At 37.2% G+C, this 18,321-nt stretch overlaps 1 protein-coding gene and 1 long non-coding RNA gene across 3 annotated transcripts in view; both read left to right on the top strand.

Moving 5' to 3' along the window:
* Nucleotides 1-797: 797 nt before the first annotated feature.
* LOC311301789 lies at nt 798-13,724 on the top strand. The gene is made up of 3 exons (XR_014629507.1): nt 798-882; nt 7,411-7,487; nt 13,296-13,724. It is a non-coding gene; the product is annotated as an uncharacterized lncRNA (long non-coding RNA).
* A 4,193-nt stretch (nt 13,725-17,917) lies between these two features.
* Nucleotides 17,918-18,321, top strand: part of vdra (vitamin D receptor a) — an 82,208-nt gene continuing 81,804 nt past the window's right edge. For both annotated transcript variants that reach the window (XM_084428580.1, XM_084428581.1), the window contains exon 1: nt 17,918-18,068. The gene's annotated coding sequence lies outside the window, so the exon portion shown is untranslated. The remainder of the gene's footprint in view (nt 18,069-18,321) is intronic.

The raw sequence follows: 18,321 nt of genomic DNA, 5'->3' as shown, positions 1-18,321 counted from the left end.
TTTTTTTCCATGTTTTCTCTGACGTTTTGAGAACGTTATTAAAGACCAAATTACTTTGCACGAGCGTTCTATTAACATTACTGGAATAACGTTTGAGAGAATCTTGCCAGAACGTTTTTGGGGGTGGAAGAAGGCCTCGTGTAAAACCCAAGAGCTTCACCACCTTCAGCTCAACATGTTTTATGCTTCATTATATTATTCATAAACTGTGATCACAACATCCCTCAATAATTCAGCTCAAACGCCTGCTTTATCTGAGGTGAAAAGACAAGCTTGAGGAGTGTGAACGACCGTGAGGAGATGTTTAATTAATGGACAGACTTCACAATGTCACACTCTTAAAAATAAAGGTCTCAACTTTAACAACCTGTCCATTCGACAAAAGGTTGTTTAAATTATTTTAGTGTTCTCCACACTAAGAATTTTTTTAAAAATGTTTTTTAAGCACTGATCACTGAAATGTTCTTTGTGCAACAATAAATAAATAAAAAAATAAACATTTGAAACCTTTATTTTAGATTTTTATCACACTGTTCGCCTCAGTTTTACTAGCACTGAAACACTGGAATCTTCTTAAGAGGATTTGAGCAAATCTGAGAAAACATTATCAGAACACACACAACACAAACAGCACTGTTCGTGTTGTGTGTTCTGTCAAGATTTTCTCGGTAATGTCTTATTCATACCATGACGCAAGTTGGAAGCTCGTGAATCAGCAGCCCAGTGTGCGCCAGTAACCGTTCACACCACTAGATGGCAGTATAGATGAGACGATCACCACGTGTCTGGATCCTTTTACAGCCTATGGTCTGGAGACTGGAACAATCGGGACCCGGAGATGAAATCAGGAACTTTTCTTCACATCAACCTGGAAATAATAGGGTAAGTAGCCCGGATAGTGCTGGGAGAAACGAAGCTTTTCGAAACTTTAATTCAATTTAATCAATTGCCTCGCAAAAATTGATTCACTGTTTCGAATCGTTGGACACGCGCTGGTCAGAACTGAGTAAATGCAGTGAAAACTGAGCACAAAAACACCGTTTACTAAACAATCTATTAAATACAATTATCAAATTATCTGATAACATTAAATATGGTGTCTCTATAATATGTTTTTATTTGATTTGATTAAATATCAGGGCTTGTTTTGTGAGTTTGGTTAATCATGCCATTTAAGAGACTTTTAACTACAACTCTTCCTTTTTATTATTCAATCAAATGTGTCATTACATGTCTACAAATTTATCAAACTAAAAAAATCAGCTTTAAAAAAAAAAAGAGTCATCATTCACAGAGATGAGAGATCATCGCCCTCTAACGGCGGACCAATGGCATGTCCAAACAGCGATGACGCAACAAAGCCTCGTTTACTGAAATCCAACTCCGAATCACTGATTCGGAACAAATGATTCGCAAAGGTTTCGAAGCTTCTGGAAACAGTTCGGCCATCACTAAACTATACACTATTTCGGTATGTTCGAAACATACAGTTTATAAAAAAATGTTTGCTTATGCGAGCGTTAGAGAAAAGATTAAGGGAACGTTCCGTTTTAGAATTTTGCAAACATTATCAGAACGTTATTTTTGAATGTATTAACTGTTAAAAAATGTTAGACGAATTATGGCCTACCGACTAAAACGTTTCTGGCAAAAAATACATAAATAGATAAATAACATGAACAATGTTTTGTGCAAACGTTTTGAGAACGGTATTAAAGATCTGACAACTTTAAATACACGTTTGTTTATGTCAACGTAAGAACGTTTGGTTATAACTTTGGCAGAACCTTGCAACAAAATCATGTTTTAGTTTTAAAGTAGGCTATTATTCAAATCAGTTTTCACTTTGACCCCCTCAAACTTTTTTTTTTGTTGTCAAATTATATTTAATAATGTCGAATAATAATAATGAACAACATTATTTGCATTTATTGATTTAGAAGAAGTGTTGGAGTCAACAATATTAGCATTATTTTTTATTTAAAAAAACATTGTTCCATCTTTGTGACATTTTCTTTTGAATAACCAAAACATAAAAAAAAAGTTAAAAAAAAAAAAAGTAAAGTGCATTTGTTCTTTGTGTTTTCACGGTTTATTGGTAAAACTGAAAGGGCTTTTGTCAGAAGCCTTGCAAAAATATGCACAAACATTTTAATTAAAGAAAATGACTTTGTTAGTACTTTTGAACAATATTACAATATACAGAAATCATATTTAACCCAACAACTGGGTTATTACTAGAAATTACCCAACGTTTTTGGAAAATAACCCAACATAGTGACCTAATATGTGTAACCCAGTGGTTGGGTTAAAAAAATAAAATAATTCTTTCTTTTTTTACTGTGTAGCTTCACCAAAAAAACCCAAAAAAAAACATGGAAAAAAAGCCTCATGTTGCTCAAATTACATTGATGCATTAAACCTTGCTCTCTGGTAAAGATGGACTGTCAAACTCACTCACTTAATAATGCTGGATTAAAATAACCCAACCTTGGGGTGGTATAGCACCTGTGCGTTGGGTTAAAAGTAACCCAACAGTTAAGTTAACTATTTGTTTTTATTTATGACATTATTTTAATTAATAAAATACACTTTGTTTCAAAATACAGATTGTTTATTTGTATAAAACAATAAATATGTCTCAACAAATATATATTTTTAATTACAAACTAAATATTGGGGAGTCTATAATTTAATGTAAATATACATAATTGTGCACATAAATTCAAAATACACAAGTGTACATGCAGCATATGTATTTAACCCAACAGCCGGGTTATTACTAGAAATTACCCCAAGAAAAAACCCAACATTTTTGGAAACATAACCCAACAAAGTGACTCAATATGTGTAACCCAATGGTTGGGTTATAAAAAAAATAACCCAATGTTTTATACTGTGCACTAAAGCTCATAACAGTAGTTCATATGACTCGTGCGTCATCATGCTCCAACACTTATGTTATTAAGGCTGTTATTCGCTGATCATCTTCTCCTCTGGGACATTTATGATTCGCACAATAATATCACAATAATCTCATGATTGTTGTCTGATGTCTGGAGAGGATTCGCGCTCTCAGAGGGAGCGGCTCATTAGAGCTGATGAGAGTCATATTTTAATAACGAGCTGACACATCATCATCAGACCGATCATGTTGATGTTTGTAAAGGGGATTTCAGGGACAGGTCCTCACGTGACTCTGCAGTTTAATCCTGGAATGTCTAATTTTAGTGCAGATCCTCATCAGAGTTAAGCTCTACATTTGCCTAATTACTGTTTCCTAGACCCCTGATTAGTGTGGATTTACATCTTACACAATTGTGTGCGATTAATCAGACAACACTCAGAGCTCAGTTTCATGTTTACCTTAAACCAGCTGACTTTAGACAAACACACACACACACACACACACACACTCGCTCTCACACAAACACACACACACACACACACACACACACACTCGCTCTCACACAAACACACACACACACACACACACACACACACACTCGCTCTCACACAAACACACACACACACACACACACACACACACACACACACACACTCGCTCTCACACAAACACACACACACACACACACACACACACACACACACTCGCTCTCACACAAACACACACACACACACACACACACACACACACACACACACACTCACTCACTCACTCACAGATACACACACACACTCACTCTCACACACACACACACACACACACACACACACACACACACTCACTCACTCACTCACTCACTCTCACACACACACGTACACTCGCTCACTCACAGATACACACACACACACACACTCACTCACTCACTCACTCACTCTCACACACACACACACACTCACTCACTCACTCACTCACTCACAGATACACACACACACACACACACACACACACACACACACACACACACACACACACACATACTCACTCACTCACAGATACACACACACACACACACACACACACTCACTCACTCACAGATACACACACACACACACACACACACACACACACACACACACACTCACTCACTCACTCACAGATACACACACACACACACACACACACACACACACACTCACTCACTCACTCACTCACAGATACACAGTTTTGTTTTTATTTTTAACCACAAGAGGGCCAAAGTTTACACACATCTTCAAAACTTTACACACAAATCCAAGAATTGCACACACAATATGCAAAACGCCTCACATCTCCTGCTAAATGAAGCACTGCATTCAAAATATCACAAACATCTCAAAAGCAAACATTTGTCTTGCGTTGCAAACACCTTTGCCATAATATTATATTTTTGGATATATCATATACACACAGGTGTTCAAAACCTAGAGCTCTTCTTTCACGAGCTCATGTACATTTCTGTTCAAGACTGAAAGTAATCGGCAGAGAGATGTTGGAAAATTCATGGTAAACACGAACGCGAGATTGAAACCAAACTATTTAATTGTTTTGATTTTTTGGTTGTGAATACAGTATTACACAATCCGAAAAACCTATAACTTGACCTTTGACCTATTTATTGGCAAAGCAATGAGTGCTTGCACATGTGATGTGTTGTACATGGTTCACACATTCTCCCTTTGCAGTGTGCAATGGTGTGTGTGGCTGTATACCACAAACACAACATCCAAAACTTGAGTTCAGCCACTTATATTTACATATAAAAAAGTTTTCACTCAGCATTGCAATTGTCTTTGTTCACACCCAGCAAGCCGAGACGTCTAGGCTAAAACACTGAGAAATCTGGGCTGTCAGTGGAAATGTAATAGACGTCTAAACCAGAGCACAAGAATAGACTAGTCATCAATTAGATAAAGAAATGAAATGAGTGAAGAAATGAAACCAAACACCTTGTAATCACTGTTGACTTTGCTTACATGATGGAATATCACACATCTCGCACGTTAATTTGGCAAAAACGACATGTGACCAAACTCAAGGTTATTCTGGCTAGCAGTGTGTTCCTCATAGATCAGCGTGACTGCATCTCCGTATCGGTAGGAAATGAAATGAAATGTGGAGGATTTGATCTTTGACAAGATGATTGACAGGTCAGTTTACAGTGACAGGATGATTGACAGAGATCAACCGTTAAAGTAGGCGAATTGCGACGCATCATTAGTGTGGTATTTTGATAGGTTGAGTTTGAAAAAGGAAATCAAGATATTTCCTGTTAGCTGTGTGTTACAGAGAAGTGTGTGTTGTGGTTTGCAAAAATTGTAAACTGAGTCGAAGGCCGAGAATTAGTGTACGATGTTGCAGATTTGGCGTGTAGTTCTGGTGTTTGAGTGTCCGCGGTTTCCCCGAAATTCCGTGACAAATGAGGATTTTGTGTGTAAGCAGTTGAAAAAAACTGTAAATGCATTAAAGGGGTGGTTGATTATGATTTGACTTTTCTAACTTTAGTTAGTGTGTAATGTTGCTGTTTGAGCATAAACAACATCTGCAAAGTTACGATGCTCAAAGCTCAAAGCAAAGGGAGATATTTGCTTTTAAAGAAATCACTTTTTAAGGACTACAACAAACGGCTGGTAGAGACTACACCACATTCCTCCCGGGTTAGTGACATCACCAACCCTAGAATTTACATAACCCCGCCCCCTGAACACGATTTATAGATTATCAAGACAGAATATGCTAATCAATGACTAGAAGATAACTCCACATCAGCTTCATAAATTCATCAACTAACCATTCAGAAATGTTGTCTACATGTTGTCACTTCTTCTCCAGTCTCTCCATCATTGTCTGACTCCGGTTTGAACATAAAAGGCTAAAAGTTTTGGAAATTTCAGTGCATGTGTGTGTTTGTGAGCTAATGGAAGCTGCTAAGAACAAGCTCTTGAAGCTCCGCCCCCTGTGCCGGGAGCAGCAGCTCATTTGCATTTAAAGGGACACACAGAAAAACGGTGTGTTTTTGCTCACCCTCAAAAAGTGACGACTTTAACATGCGATATAAAAATATCTGTGGGGTATTTAGAGCTGAAACTTCACACACACACTCTGGGGACATCAGAGACTTATTTTACATCTTGTGAAAAGGGCATTATACCACCCCTTTAACTTTTATTTGCATTGTGACATTATTATTATTTAATTATCTTTTGTTTCGGGTGAAATGTAGACTGGGCATGTTTTTTGTTCAACGCGTAAAAGCTAAAAATCCATGAAAATATTTCTGAATGTTACATTTTATGACTAATGTCTGTAATCAAATCCTGCCGATACAGCAGTTTCCCGAGAACGGCATTAAAGAGGGTCTTCAGCAAACAGACTGCAGGGTTAATCTACATCTGGAGTTACACAAGAGTCCCTGCAAACACACACACACACACTAAACAACTGACAGGACAAAGTCTGATGCCTCGGAGTTGCTTGAGACACAAATAGCCCAGTGTGGTCAAACATTGACTCGTCTTCGAGTCGGGAAACCTCACCGCTAGAGAGAGAAACCCTCCTGTCTTCACAAACCTCATTTATTAATAGAGTCCTGTTGCATCATAACGCTTTAAAGTCGCCCTGCACTCAATCATTTTATCTCTTAAAACTCATCCTTGATCACCAAAATGACATATTTAAACGGATTTTCTTTGAAAAAAAAATTCTTCATGCCTTAAAATAGCTTGAAAGTAACCGTCTGAAAACCCTGCGGTCAATAAAGGAGGATTTGATGTCTCTCTCTTGTTCTGTATTCACTTACACACATGAAAAAAAAACATTAAAGAGCCGAATCGCCAGGACTGAGGAATCAGTCGCTTCTGCCAGAGCTAAACTTAGAAAATGACAGGACTTCATGCCAAACACTGCCCTGAAAGGTCCAAACACAGACACACTTATCTGAAGGTGTGGTGAAAATCCAGCTTTTAATGTTGTTTATGTGTCTATGTGGTGTTTTTAATATGCTTTAAGACAAACCGTGTGTAAATTCATAAGTCGACAGCATTGCTGAGTATTTCCTCCTTAAAACTGCAGTGAACCAAAGACGGTCTCAAAAACACACTTTGAAATCGCTGGTGTTTCTGACGTCACAAACTACCTTGTAACCAATCAGATCAACGTGTGATCGTCAACCAGTGGATCTCTGAGCTGAGTGAGTGAGTGGAGGCGGGGCTCATTTGCATATTCATAGAACCGCGCATACTAAATGAGGCAAAGGTGTCGAGTTACATTCAAGATATTTGAAGGAATTATTTTTTTCACGGAAAAAACGTTTAAATATGTCATTTTGGTGATTAAAGATGAGTTTTAAGGGATAAAATTATTGACTACAGGGGGACTTAAAATATTTTTTTTACAGCTTTATAAAGCATTTAGTCTTATTTCATCTCATATATCATGCATTTCTCTTCTTCTTCCTCCATCTTTAGACTCATAATCAGCTAGAATGAAGCTAATTTTCTAGGAATCCTCCAGAATTTGACCTCTGAATACAGTCTTTGGTCAGGTAAGTGTGATTACCCGATGGGATTCACTTAAAGTTAAAGTGTGATTTTTACAGAGCTTTATTTATATATTTTTAACACTTTTCAACTCCTCGTGTCTCATTGTCTGTGACCTCTGAGTGCCATGCGTTATTTTCATTCGCGTTCTTTCTTCAAGCATGTATATTATATTGTTTATAATATTTACAAAAGATTGCATAAATAATTAACTGGTCCCTCTGGAGTTTTAAATGTTCAACGAATCACATTTGATCCGTACGGACCAGCTGCCCCTCGGTTCGGCACGCATGTGATTCACGGATTAACTGCTAAATTTAACCATCATAGAGTGAAAGTTTATCATTTAGACGTGTTTTGTCTTGCCAATTTCCACATTCAAACAATTTTAAACGCAGAGGAAGAAGCGAAAACCGGGACTCGCGCGTTATCTGTGCGCACTGAGAGAGAGAGAGAAGAGAGAGAGAGTGATTCCTCTTTCGCGTTTCCTTGCCCTTGAACGGACACATGAACACAACATGATGTCTGAACACCGTCTCGGCAAGTATTCTCTCGGTTCTGTCAGAAGTGAACAGTTGAGAAAGGAACCAGATGTGTGTCGGTGCATTCACTCTTAAAGTGACGGCAGCCTAATATTCCTGCTGTTGTCTGTGACATTAATGTTAATAAAACAACAACATACAGCGTTAACAAAGATAAAACTATTTAATTAGTACAGTGAACAAATAGTGTTATTTTACATTTAGGCTTAATTATTCATTTCTGGACCTGAATACTACTGTTAGACTTATGTAAATGTGTGATTTAGTATTCATCTCTGCTTGTGTAATTTGTGTATTTGTTCTTATTTGATTACTGACTGTTCACTTGTTTTTAATAATGTGTGAACTTTATCAGTTAGGCTTGTAGTTTTTGATGTAGTATCAAGGGGCAACATTCTCATCTGAAAAATGAAGCCTGCCCGGAAGTGCGAAAAAATGCAATACATCGAAAATCCGCTAGGGGAAGGTCCCAAAAGGAGCAAATGTCCATAGACCCCATGTTAAAATGTCAGTTTACACAGCATAAATTCATGTTTTTACAGGTTGGTCCCATGGACTTTTATTGGATTTTTCGATAGGTTCCGAGTGCCTGACAACTGTGATGGGGGTGAATTTCTTTCTAACTCGTTAGTTTAGATAGTATTTAGATATAAAATGTATGACAAATAAGGGCGTGGTTAACTTTGATTGACAGCTTGATTGACAGCTTAGGCTGCGCCAACTGGAGAATGACAACATAAGAAGCGCCATTTTTTAACACATTTGAAATATAATACTACTGTTTCTGTATCATGAAATGTAGTTTTAAGAGTTTTTCAGGCGAGAATGTAGTTGTTTAAAGCTCAAATCTGTGGTTTATTTAAAGATTTATGAAAATTTTATCCAGTTGTGAGATCCAGCGATGATGACCGGGCGCTCGGCGCTCATGTACCCCGCCTGGAACAGCTTTTCCTCGGCTAGTCGTTCGCCGCTGACCTGTCCCTGGCGTCTCTGTAGTGGTTAAACATGAGGTATAATTCGTCTTGTGTATATCTAACGGGCGATTTTTGGTCTCGTGAATGTATAACTTGTTCCCTGGCCAATCGTTTTGGCTGAGGGGAAGTTTCATAACTTTATAAGCTATTTAACTTTACCGTTGTATGGTTAGACTAGAGCGCTGACTTTGTATGTTTGACTGAATTGTTTGCTTTATTTGTATAGCTTCTTATACCTTTTACTTATACTTTTATAATGGCTAATATTGATAAAACTGAAATTTAACAAAAAGAGACTGGGTTGAGTTTTGTCATTTTAAATTTGAATACAACAAAGATGATCTATAATGTTGATTACTGCAACATCTGTTGTTTAGTACAAATGCACATATTGCCTGGACCATATTAAAATGTTTAATATTTTTATATTATATTTAAAACGAAAAGAGGCAGGTTTGTGTTTTATATTTTGTTTTTTTATAAATAGGCAAACGTTATGTGCAGTGAATATAATCAATACGCGTTGCCTGAACCACATTTGTGTGGCAATAATGTTTAAGATTTCTTTAAATGAAAATGAAAAGAGTTCGTATGGTGTTTTATAACATATTTCGTTGCCTAAAATATACACAGAGATAACCGGAGTAGCAGAGCGAGCTGAGTGACGCGCGTTGTGTCAGAAGGTGGGCGGGGTTAGGATTTCCCAAGATTTCCCAAGATGGCGCCGCCCATACCCCCCATAAACGGCTTCAAAACCGTTCTTCAGAAAGTCTATGGGTGACGTCACAGACGCTTTGTCCATATTTTTTTACAGTCTATGTGTAGTATCGAAGAACTTAAAGTGAGCTTTAAGTAATAAATTACTAAGTTACCCCCCCCCCCCCCATATATATTTGTTTTGCTGATCCGAAAAATGATCTGATCCGATCCGTGGCTCAAAAACCGTATGATCCAAACCGTGAATGTTGTGATCCGTTCCACCACTAACTTGAGCCTCTAAGATGCAATATAGCTTGGTTGTCTGAAGAAGATGATGATCATATAAAGCGCATGAATAACGGATGCTTCGACCCCCTGCCTCGATGTCCACGGATCCTCTTGATTATTAATGAAGATGGCCGGTCAGGCAGTGCTGATATTGACCTGTTTATGAGGGAAGAAGAGCGAGGACGGTACATCGAGAACATTTAAAGATAACAGTGTTCTGCAGGAAATCACGCCAGACATAAAAACACTCACACCACGTACACGTAAACACAATTAGCATAAATGCACAGAAATAAACAACTACATGTTCTGATGAGGAAGATGTGAGTGCTTGACTCATTTGTGTCTTCTTTATCTGTTAAAGGGATACTTCAGGATTTAGCATTAAGCTTTGTATTAGTAGAAAACCTGTAGTATTTTTGAATTACCGTGCTTTTTGGCCAGAGGATAGAGACTACAGCCAGTAGGAGGAGCTGTCCCGCATGTGTTCAACTCGCCCATAGAGGGATCTCACTCACAGAATGTACACAGTGTTTGCCATCTTTCTTTGGAAGGTAAGCTAGCAGGCTCTTGTTCTGTGGAGAAAGCTGAGTAGTAGGAGAAAGCTGAGATCGTCCAAAATGTCCGGGATTCGGCTTTTGCTTTCTGCAGTCGCCATTCATTGTTTACATGCACACCTTTTGTTTCAATCTAACTGAATTCATTCCGATTGGTGAATCTGAATGTAGTGTTTACATGAACGCTAAACAAGTGATCGGTTGATGTGCGTTTTAGCATTGCTAAGAAGATTCCCGCTCCTCCGTGAGAGATACGAGACCGGTGCGTCTCACAGGTGTCACTCATCAGTAATCACGCCACCGGCCTCTGATCGTTCTCCTGCGGCCCTCAGTCTCGTCCTGCTCGCCACAGTAAACATGATGAATGGCGACTGTAGAACGCAAAAGCCGAATCCCGGACATTTTGGGCGATCTCGAAATCCCGGGGAGACTCGACTCGTCACGGAGTCTCACGAGTAGCCTAGCCTAGTTGTTTAACTGCGCTCTGTAACCGGTAGGCGTGGCTTGGGAGTGGCCTCGTAGAGCAGCGAAGCAAGTGCATTCTGGGAGTTGTTGTCTTTCATCCACATGAGCCAAAAATACATTTTCTGGCTTTTCTCAGTCTAGAAAGCTCCAAATTCAAAAATAATTTCACATTTCTTCTACATAAATGACCCATTTTAAATACACATTCATCTTTCCAGAGGTGAAGTATCCCTTTAAGGATTTTTAGGAGAATTATCTGTGTCTGCAATACATAGGCCCTATTTGAAATTATGCATTCCATTACAATGCAAATTTTTTTTTTATTAGCGTACAAGAAAATACTGTTGTTTTTCTACTTCAAAATTTCAGTTTAATTAAATAGGGGTTTGACATTTAAAATAGTTAACGCCTGCCTCATAAAAACTCATTAAAAAAAAAAATCACGGTAAACCACGTTTTACACAGCTCATAATTTACTCAGGGTTAACAGTTAATCCTGTCAATAAGTAAATAAATACGAGTTTTCAGTTACAAATTGGACATGAACGCCCACTCAAGTCCTGTTTACCAATGGAAAATTCGGGGATAATTTTGATACCCACGTTCTCTGTTACATCCCCTTGTCTTATTTTTTTTATTTATGAATAATCATTTGAAGCGTTTTGATTGTACACAGCGAAAATCATCAGCAGGCTGACTATCAGTGGTTGTCAATGAATGAGATGCTAAATATTATTTTGGCTTTAATAAGATTTTAACAATAGGCAATAATAAACCTATAGTGTCCTCCGTGATTCCTGTACACTCCGACAACAAAACACCTGAATGCGATGAGATCGTGATCGTTACTTCAGAAGTGGGGAGTAGGAAATTTCCGATAGCACGTGATAACACGTTAGTCTTTATTTGCATATTAGCGTGTCAGTGTCACTGATTGGACGAGCAGTTAGTTGCGCGATCTGTTTAAAAGCTGCAGCGCACGTTCTCGTTGCACGTATGTACTTTATAGTATCCAACCGCCATTTTATACAGAAACAGAAAGGAGAAGAAGTCCTCATCACCACGTTTATAAATGGATTTTTTCGACTATCAAGGTAAGAACAAAACGATCTCTTCTTAACTTCAGTGTATGTTTCCATCAGCGTGTGATATTTTTCTCATCAAATGTTTAAACGACATTTAAAGGGTTAGTTCATCCAAAAATGAAAAGTCTGTCAGTAATTACTGTTGTTCCAACCCCGTAAGACTTTCGTTCATCAAATTAAGATATTTTTGATTAAATCTGAGAGCTGTCTCACTCCTCCATAGGCTGCTAGGTAATCGATATCTGCCATCCAGGAAAAGTTAGACAATGTTCAAAATAGTCCAAGTGACTACAGTGGCTCAACCTTAAGTTTATCAGGCGATGAGAATACTTTTTGTGGGCAAAAAAATAAATAAAAAAAATAAAAAACGACTTTATGCGTTGGCCACTAGTGAGCCTATGTTCTGAAGAAAATTAATAGATGAATAAAGTCATTATTTAAAATTTTTTGTGCATAAACTTTGAATTCAAGGCTTATCCCGAACACTTCTATAATTTTTAATGCTCCTTGTTATTTTAGTATCTTTACTATTATTGGTTTAAGGGTTGTTTTAGTACTTCAACCTAAAGTTTGGCTTAATTACGAATTCATAATGTTTTTGAAAGAGTCACTTCTGCTCACCAAGACTGCATTTATTCGATCAAAATACAGTAAAAATAGTGAAATATTACTACAATTTTAAACAACTCTTTTCTATATGAAAATATATTAAATAATTTATTCCTGTGATCATTTATAATTTTACATAAGATTCTGTTTCTGAAATAAAATAAATGTGTGTGTATATATATATATATATATGAATGAACATTTGAAGTGGATCAAAACCTTTCATCAAAGTTATACATGAATTTTTATCAATAACCATTCTCGTCTTAGGACAACTTTAAGTATTTTTGATCCACTTCAAATGTTGAATACTGTGTGTTTGTGTGTGTATATATATATACATTATTTTCAAGGTTTATTCATTGTTTTAGATTTAGTTAACGGTAAAAAAAAAAAACCGTACTCCAGTCTTTGTGCTTTAAAATCCACGTATAACTCAACGTGTCACTTGCTGATCTGTTGTTATCATATGTCTGAGTGACTACACATTATTTCTCTGTATAATAACCCTGTTCTGAAACCTTGAGCAGATCCCAGTGAAAGCTCTTCTCTTCTGGTTCTCCTGACTCACACAGTGTGTGTTTGTTTTTCCAGCAGAAACGTTGCAGTCGCACACAGATCTCCTCCTGTGAAGCCAGACTCTCCTTCACTCATCGTGTTCGAAGAAAGAGCTGATCTAAAAACACTCCGAGGACAAGCAAACGCTGACAGCTCTTAAACACGCCTTTATTTCCAGCAAACAGCATGTACAAGTGTAACTTTAATATTACATCAGAAGAACACATCACATGCTTAACAACACAATAGATATTACATAAGAAGAAAGATAAGGGACAAAAAAAGGGTACGTATCTATATATTGTTCAATACACATAAATAGATACTTTTCATATGAAAATGTTAAATGAGATTCTGACTTCACATCTATGCACATTTTAATGTCGAAAAATTCGCTTTGCCATTTGTGAATTTACATTTGTGAATATGAAATTTACATAAAAATAAAGCATCCTTTGAGCAATGACCTAATTATCACATGTTTATAGGATAAGAGAATTTAAAAGTATTTAAAAGATTATCAGCAATGAATCTCTTAACATCTTTCCAGAAACACTGTGTATCTTGGCAGGACCAAAACACATGAGAAAAGTTTTCAGTAGAACTTCCACAGAAAGAGCGTTTTAGTTACAATATCCCATTCGAATTCTCTGAAATATGCCTGTATGTGCACAAACGTGCCTCGCTTTCCCACCGATCGGACTTGACCTTTGACCCGGGAAATACTCCAGCCCTTCCCCCCTCAATCCTGATCCGCAGACACAAAGCTGACAAGATGGCCTAGATACACACACACACACACACACCGAGGGGAAACGTGGAGAAAACATTACAGGAGCTCGCTCGTCCATGCAAACTAATGCAATTATGTTGAATCATACGCACACTTTCATAAATGTGCATTTATAGAGTCAGGAAACAGACAGACAGGTGAATATGACTTTCGTTTTATGGCTTGGAAGTCGATGTGATGATGAGGAAACCACTGAATTGTTCAGTTTTGGATGAACTAACACTTTAAAGGGCGCACTTTAAACTTTTTGGGACGTTTGAACAAAAAAAGCATACGTTTTTAAAGCACCCGTCAAAAGTTTGGGATAATTCAGGATATTTCTTTTTTTGAAAGAAATCTCTTATTCTCATCAAGGCTGTGTTTATTTGATCAAAAATACAGTACAATTATGAAATATTATTGCAATTTAAAAGCTGTTTTCTATGTGAATATATATATATAGTAAAGTGTAATTTATTCCTGTGATCAAAGAATGTTCAGCATCATTACTCCAGTCTTCAGTGTCACATGATCCTTCACAAATCATTCTAATATGAGGATCTGATGTTTAAGAAACATTATGATTATTATCAATGTTGAAACTTGTGGAAATTGATAGATTAGATTTTTTTAGGATTCTTTGATGTTCAAAAGAACAGCATTTATTTGAAATATAATCTTTTGTGACATTATAAATGTCTTTACTGTCACTTTGATCGATTTAATGTTGCCTTGATGAATAGACGCGCACGCCACATCCATTTTCTCACGCACAGAAAACTCGCGAAGCAAAGAGGACACGGACAACGACAGACTAGACAGAGCAGGTTAGTTATGATATAAAGAAAATCTCAGCTCTCAGATTCTGTCAATTTTATTACGAAATTCAAACAATAAATACCGTTTTGCCGCGTTTTGACGTGACAGATCGCTAGCGGCACGTGAACCGATCATCTCAGGCGACGCGAAGCGGAGGGATCTTGAATCTGCCTGAAGGGGTTGTGTTCGCTATAACAACCGCCTCGCTCTACATTATCCCGCTTATTACATGGCTACCTACCAAATAAATCAATAATTTGACACAAAATATTGATTTAAAAAGGAGTTTATTGATTTAAAAACGATTGTATTGCTTCCGCTAAAGAAAATAGTCCGTTCCGTTTCTACGGTTAGAATCCTGCGTCCATAGCAACGCTCTGTTTTTCATGGCAACGGTTATCAAGCAATAACACACCGCATTCTACATTAGAATTCAACCAAGCCATGGAATAACAGTAAATAAACACGAATGAACCACGTTGAAAGAAACAGTACAACTTACCGAAATGTATATTCCTCATACATAATATAGATCAATCAGTGTTTTTCAACCGCGAAAAGAGGTCAATAACCGCTGGAGAACAATTATGTCACATAACATTTACCTCAGGAAAGCCATTTAATCACCATAATAGGCTAGCACGCTAGTTGGCTAGGAAAAAAGAGCTATAGAGAGTATTTTGCTAAATATGTGTACTATATTACATATTTATTATATTTTTTTTTTACTTGTATCTTTAAATAAAGTTGTTATTATAATAAAAAACGCATTATATTTAATTTGAGTTATTTTTAACCTTAAATAATAACCCTAAAACCCTAATATTTATCCAAATGAGTCAATATTAAATCAAATCACAAGAATTAAATTGAATTGAAATCGTGAAATTTGTGTCAAGCAATAATAATAAAAAACGTAGCTTACCAGAAATTGTACCATATTTAAACATTGTAACTTGTCACTAAACCTAATACAATTCAGTTTAGTTACTAAAATGTTTTGATAATCACAATACACTTATTGTGATGCAAGATAATTTTTTTCTTTCTTTTCTTAAAAAAGATCCTATTTACCCCAGACTGTTTAATAGTAATGTGTTACAGTTTCCACAAAAATTTGATCTGTTTTCGACATTGATAATAATCATAAATGTTTCTTGAGCATCAAATCCTCATATTAGAGTAATTTGTGAAGGATCATGTGACACTGAAGACTGGAGTAATGATGCTGAACATTCAGCTTTGATCACAGGAATAAATTACACTTTACTATATATATTCATATAGAAAACAGCTGATTTACATTCTAATAATGTTTCATAATTTTACTGTATTTTTTTGTCAAATAAGCACAGCCTTGGTGAGCAGAAGAGACTCTTTCAGAGACATGAAAATGTTTTAATTATTCCAAACTTTTGACCGGAGTGTACATCAACTAAACGCCTTGGATAATTACCGAAAAAGTAATACTTTATTAACTTTATACTGTATATGAATCACTTTCCTCTTCAAGAACAGCAGCTTCAGCCAGACTGCCCTCTGCAAACTAAACACACGTAACGTATAGACAACATCAGACACCGTTCCAGGTCACACACACACACCCTAAACACCGGATGTGGCCCCGGCGGGAGCAACAATGTTCAAACCACATCCCCGGAGAAACACACAAAAGAAACGCAGAGGAAAACGAGGCCGAGGAACATAAAGAAGGTCAGAAGTTTAACATACCCTCGGTTCAGCTTTCAGCTGTGTGCTAACGTGACTATTGTTTTACGCGCACACACACACACTCTCTCTCTCACACGCACGCACACGTCTTTCTCTGTATCTATACATTCAACAGAACACAAAATCAGCTGGACTGCAGAGTTAGAGTTCAGGGTTCACGCGATTAACTGTATGTTACACACACACACACACACACGTCTGGGCTGCAGAGTTAGAGTTCAGGGTTCACGCGATCAACTGTATGTTACACACACACACACACACACACACACACACACACACACACACGTCTGGGCTGCAGAGTTAGAGTTCAGGGTTCACGCGATTGACTGTATGTTTCACACACGACACTAAAACTGAACCTACACAATATCCTCATAGTACACACTCGATTCTGCCTTCAATGTGGAGCATAATTAGGGCCTAATCCTATAGATCCTGATGGGAATTTCCCAAGGAATCACACATGATCCCAGTGGATTAGTAGGACATTCCTTTAGGATTTTTTGTGTTCGAATAATGTCTTCCAGCTAAATATAATCTCAGAGGAGCTGTATGAGTTTAAAAAATATGAACTTTAATATCACAGTAATATTAGGCTGTACTTTGATATATAGTACCATGTAACTGAATTACCAACACGACTATATACTACACACACTCACACACACATTTTAAATATATATATATATATATATATACACATACTTTATGATGGTATACATATGTTTATATAATATATATATATATATATATATATATATATACATATATGTAAATGACATATCATAATAATATACATAATCATATAGTCAGATTGATTGAAAAGGTAATCCTAACAAATGATGCCATAAATTTCAATAAAATACACATTTTTACATCATCCCCTTATTAAACTGCTTTAACTGCTATAATCACACTGTTGTTGTTGATGAATGTTCAACAATATCAGTTTATATTGCTGCCAATCTAATGATAATATAACATAATGAAATACATAATACTAAATGACCATATCAAGTCATATTTACCCAAATATGCCATCGTGTTCCTTGTGTCCTAACTCCACAGGTCTGCATTTTTAACATGAATGACCTACTTTTGATATTTTTAACTTTTTAAACACAGAAACACTGTGGGCACAGATTGTTTACCTCTTAGCGGCTGAGCCGTGACGTCAGGACACACCCCTATAGGTCAGGGGGCGTTACCCGTCGCGCAGTCAGTGGCGCGCCATTCGGCCAATCAGAATGCAGCTGTCAGGCGTTCCGCCCAATCGGCGGAGAGGGTATGTCAACGGACGCCTGTGATTGGCGCTCTGTGTCTATAGATATGTAGGCGGAGGGCGGGGCTAAGTAAAGCTGCTGACCGTTTGCTGCTGGTTTATCTGGAGAGAAAAAGCGTTCGGTGGGACTAAACGCGAGTTTTAACCACGGCCTGCTATTGGATTCAGTGGATGATTACATAAACGAGGCTGATTAGTTCTGGTAAAATATACTTTAATGATTATCATGGTGTTTGTACTTGGGAAAACTGTTGGATCGCTAGTGGTCAGTTGTTTTAATGCGAATATGTGGCCATGCACTGCGTGTATGCACGCGCACGCGCGCGAGTGTATGTTTGTGTGTCTGTCTGTGTGTGTGTGTGTGTGTTTGTATGTGCGACACACAAAACAGCATGACCACAGATGCATCATATTTAGGGGAAAAACACGATACTGTATCACACTTTGGTATATGT

Source organism: Rutilus rutilus, assembly GCF_951802725.1.
Source record: "Rutilus rutilus genome assembly, chromosome: 13".
Taxonomy (NCBI): Eukaryota; Metazoa; Chordata; class Actinopteri; order Cypriniformes; family Leuciscidae; genus Rutilus; species Rutilus rutilus.
This window is presented reverse-complemented; position numbering and strand designations above follow the sequence as displayed.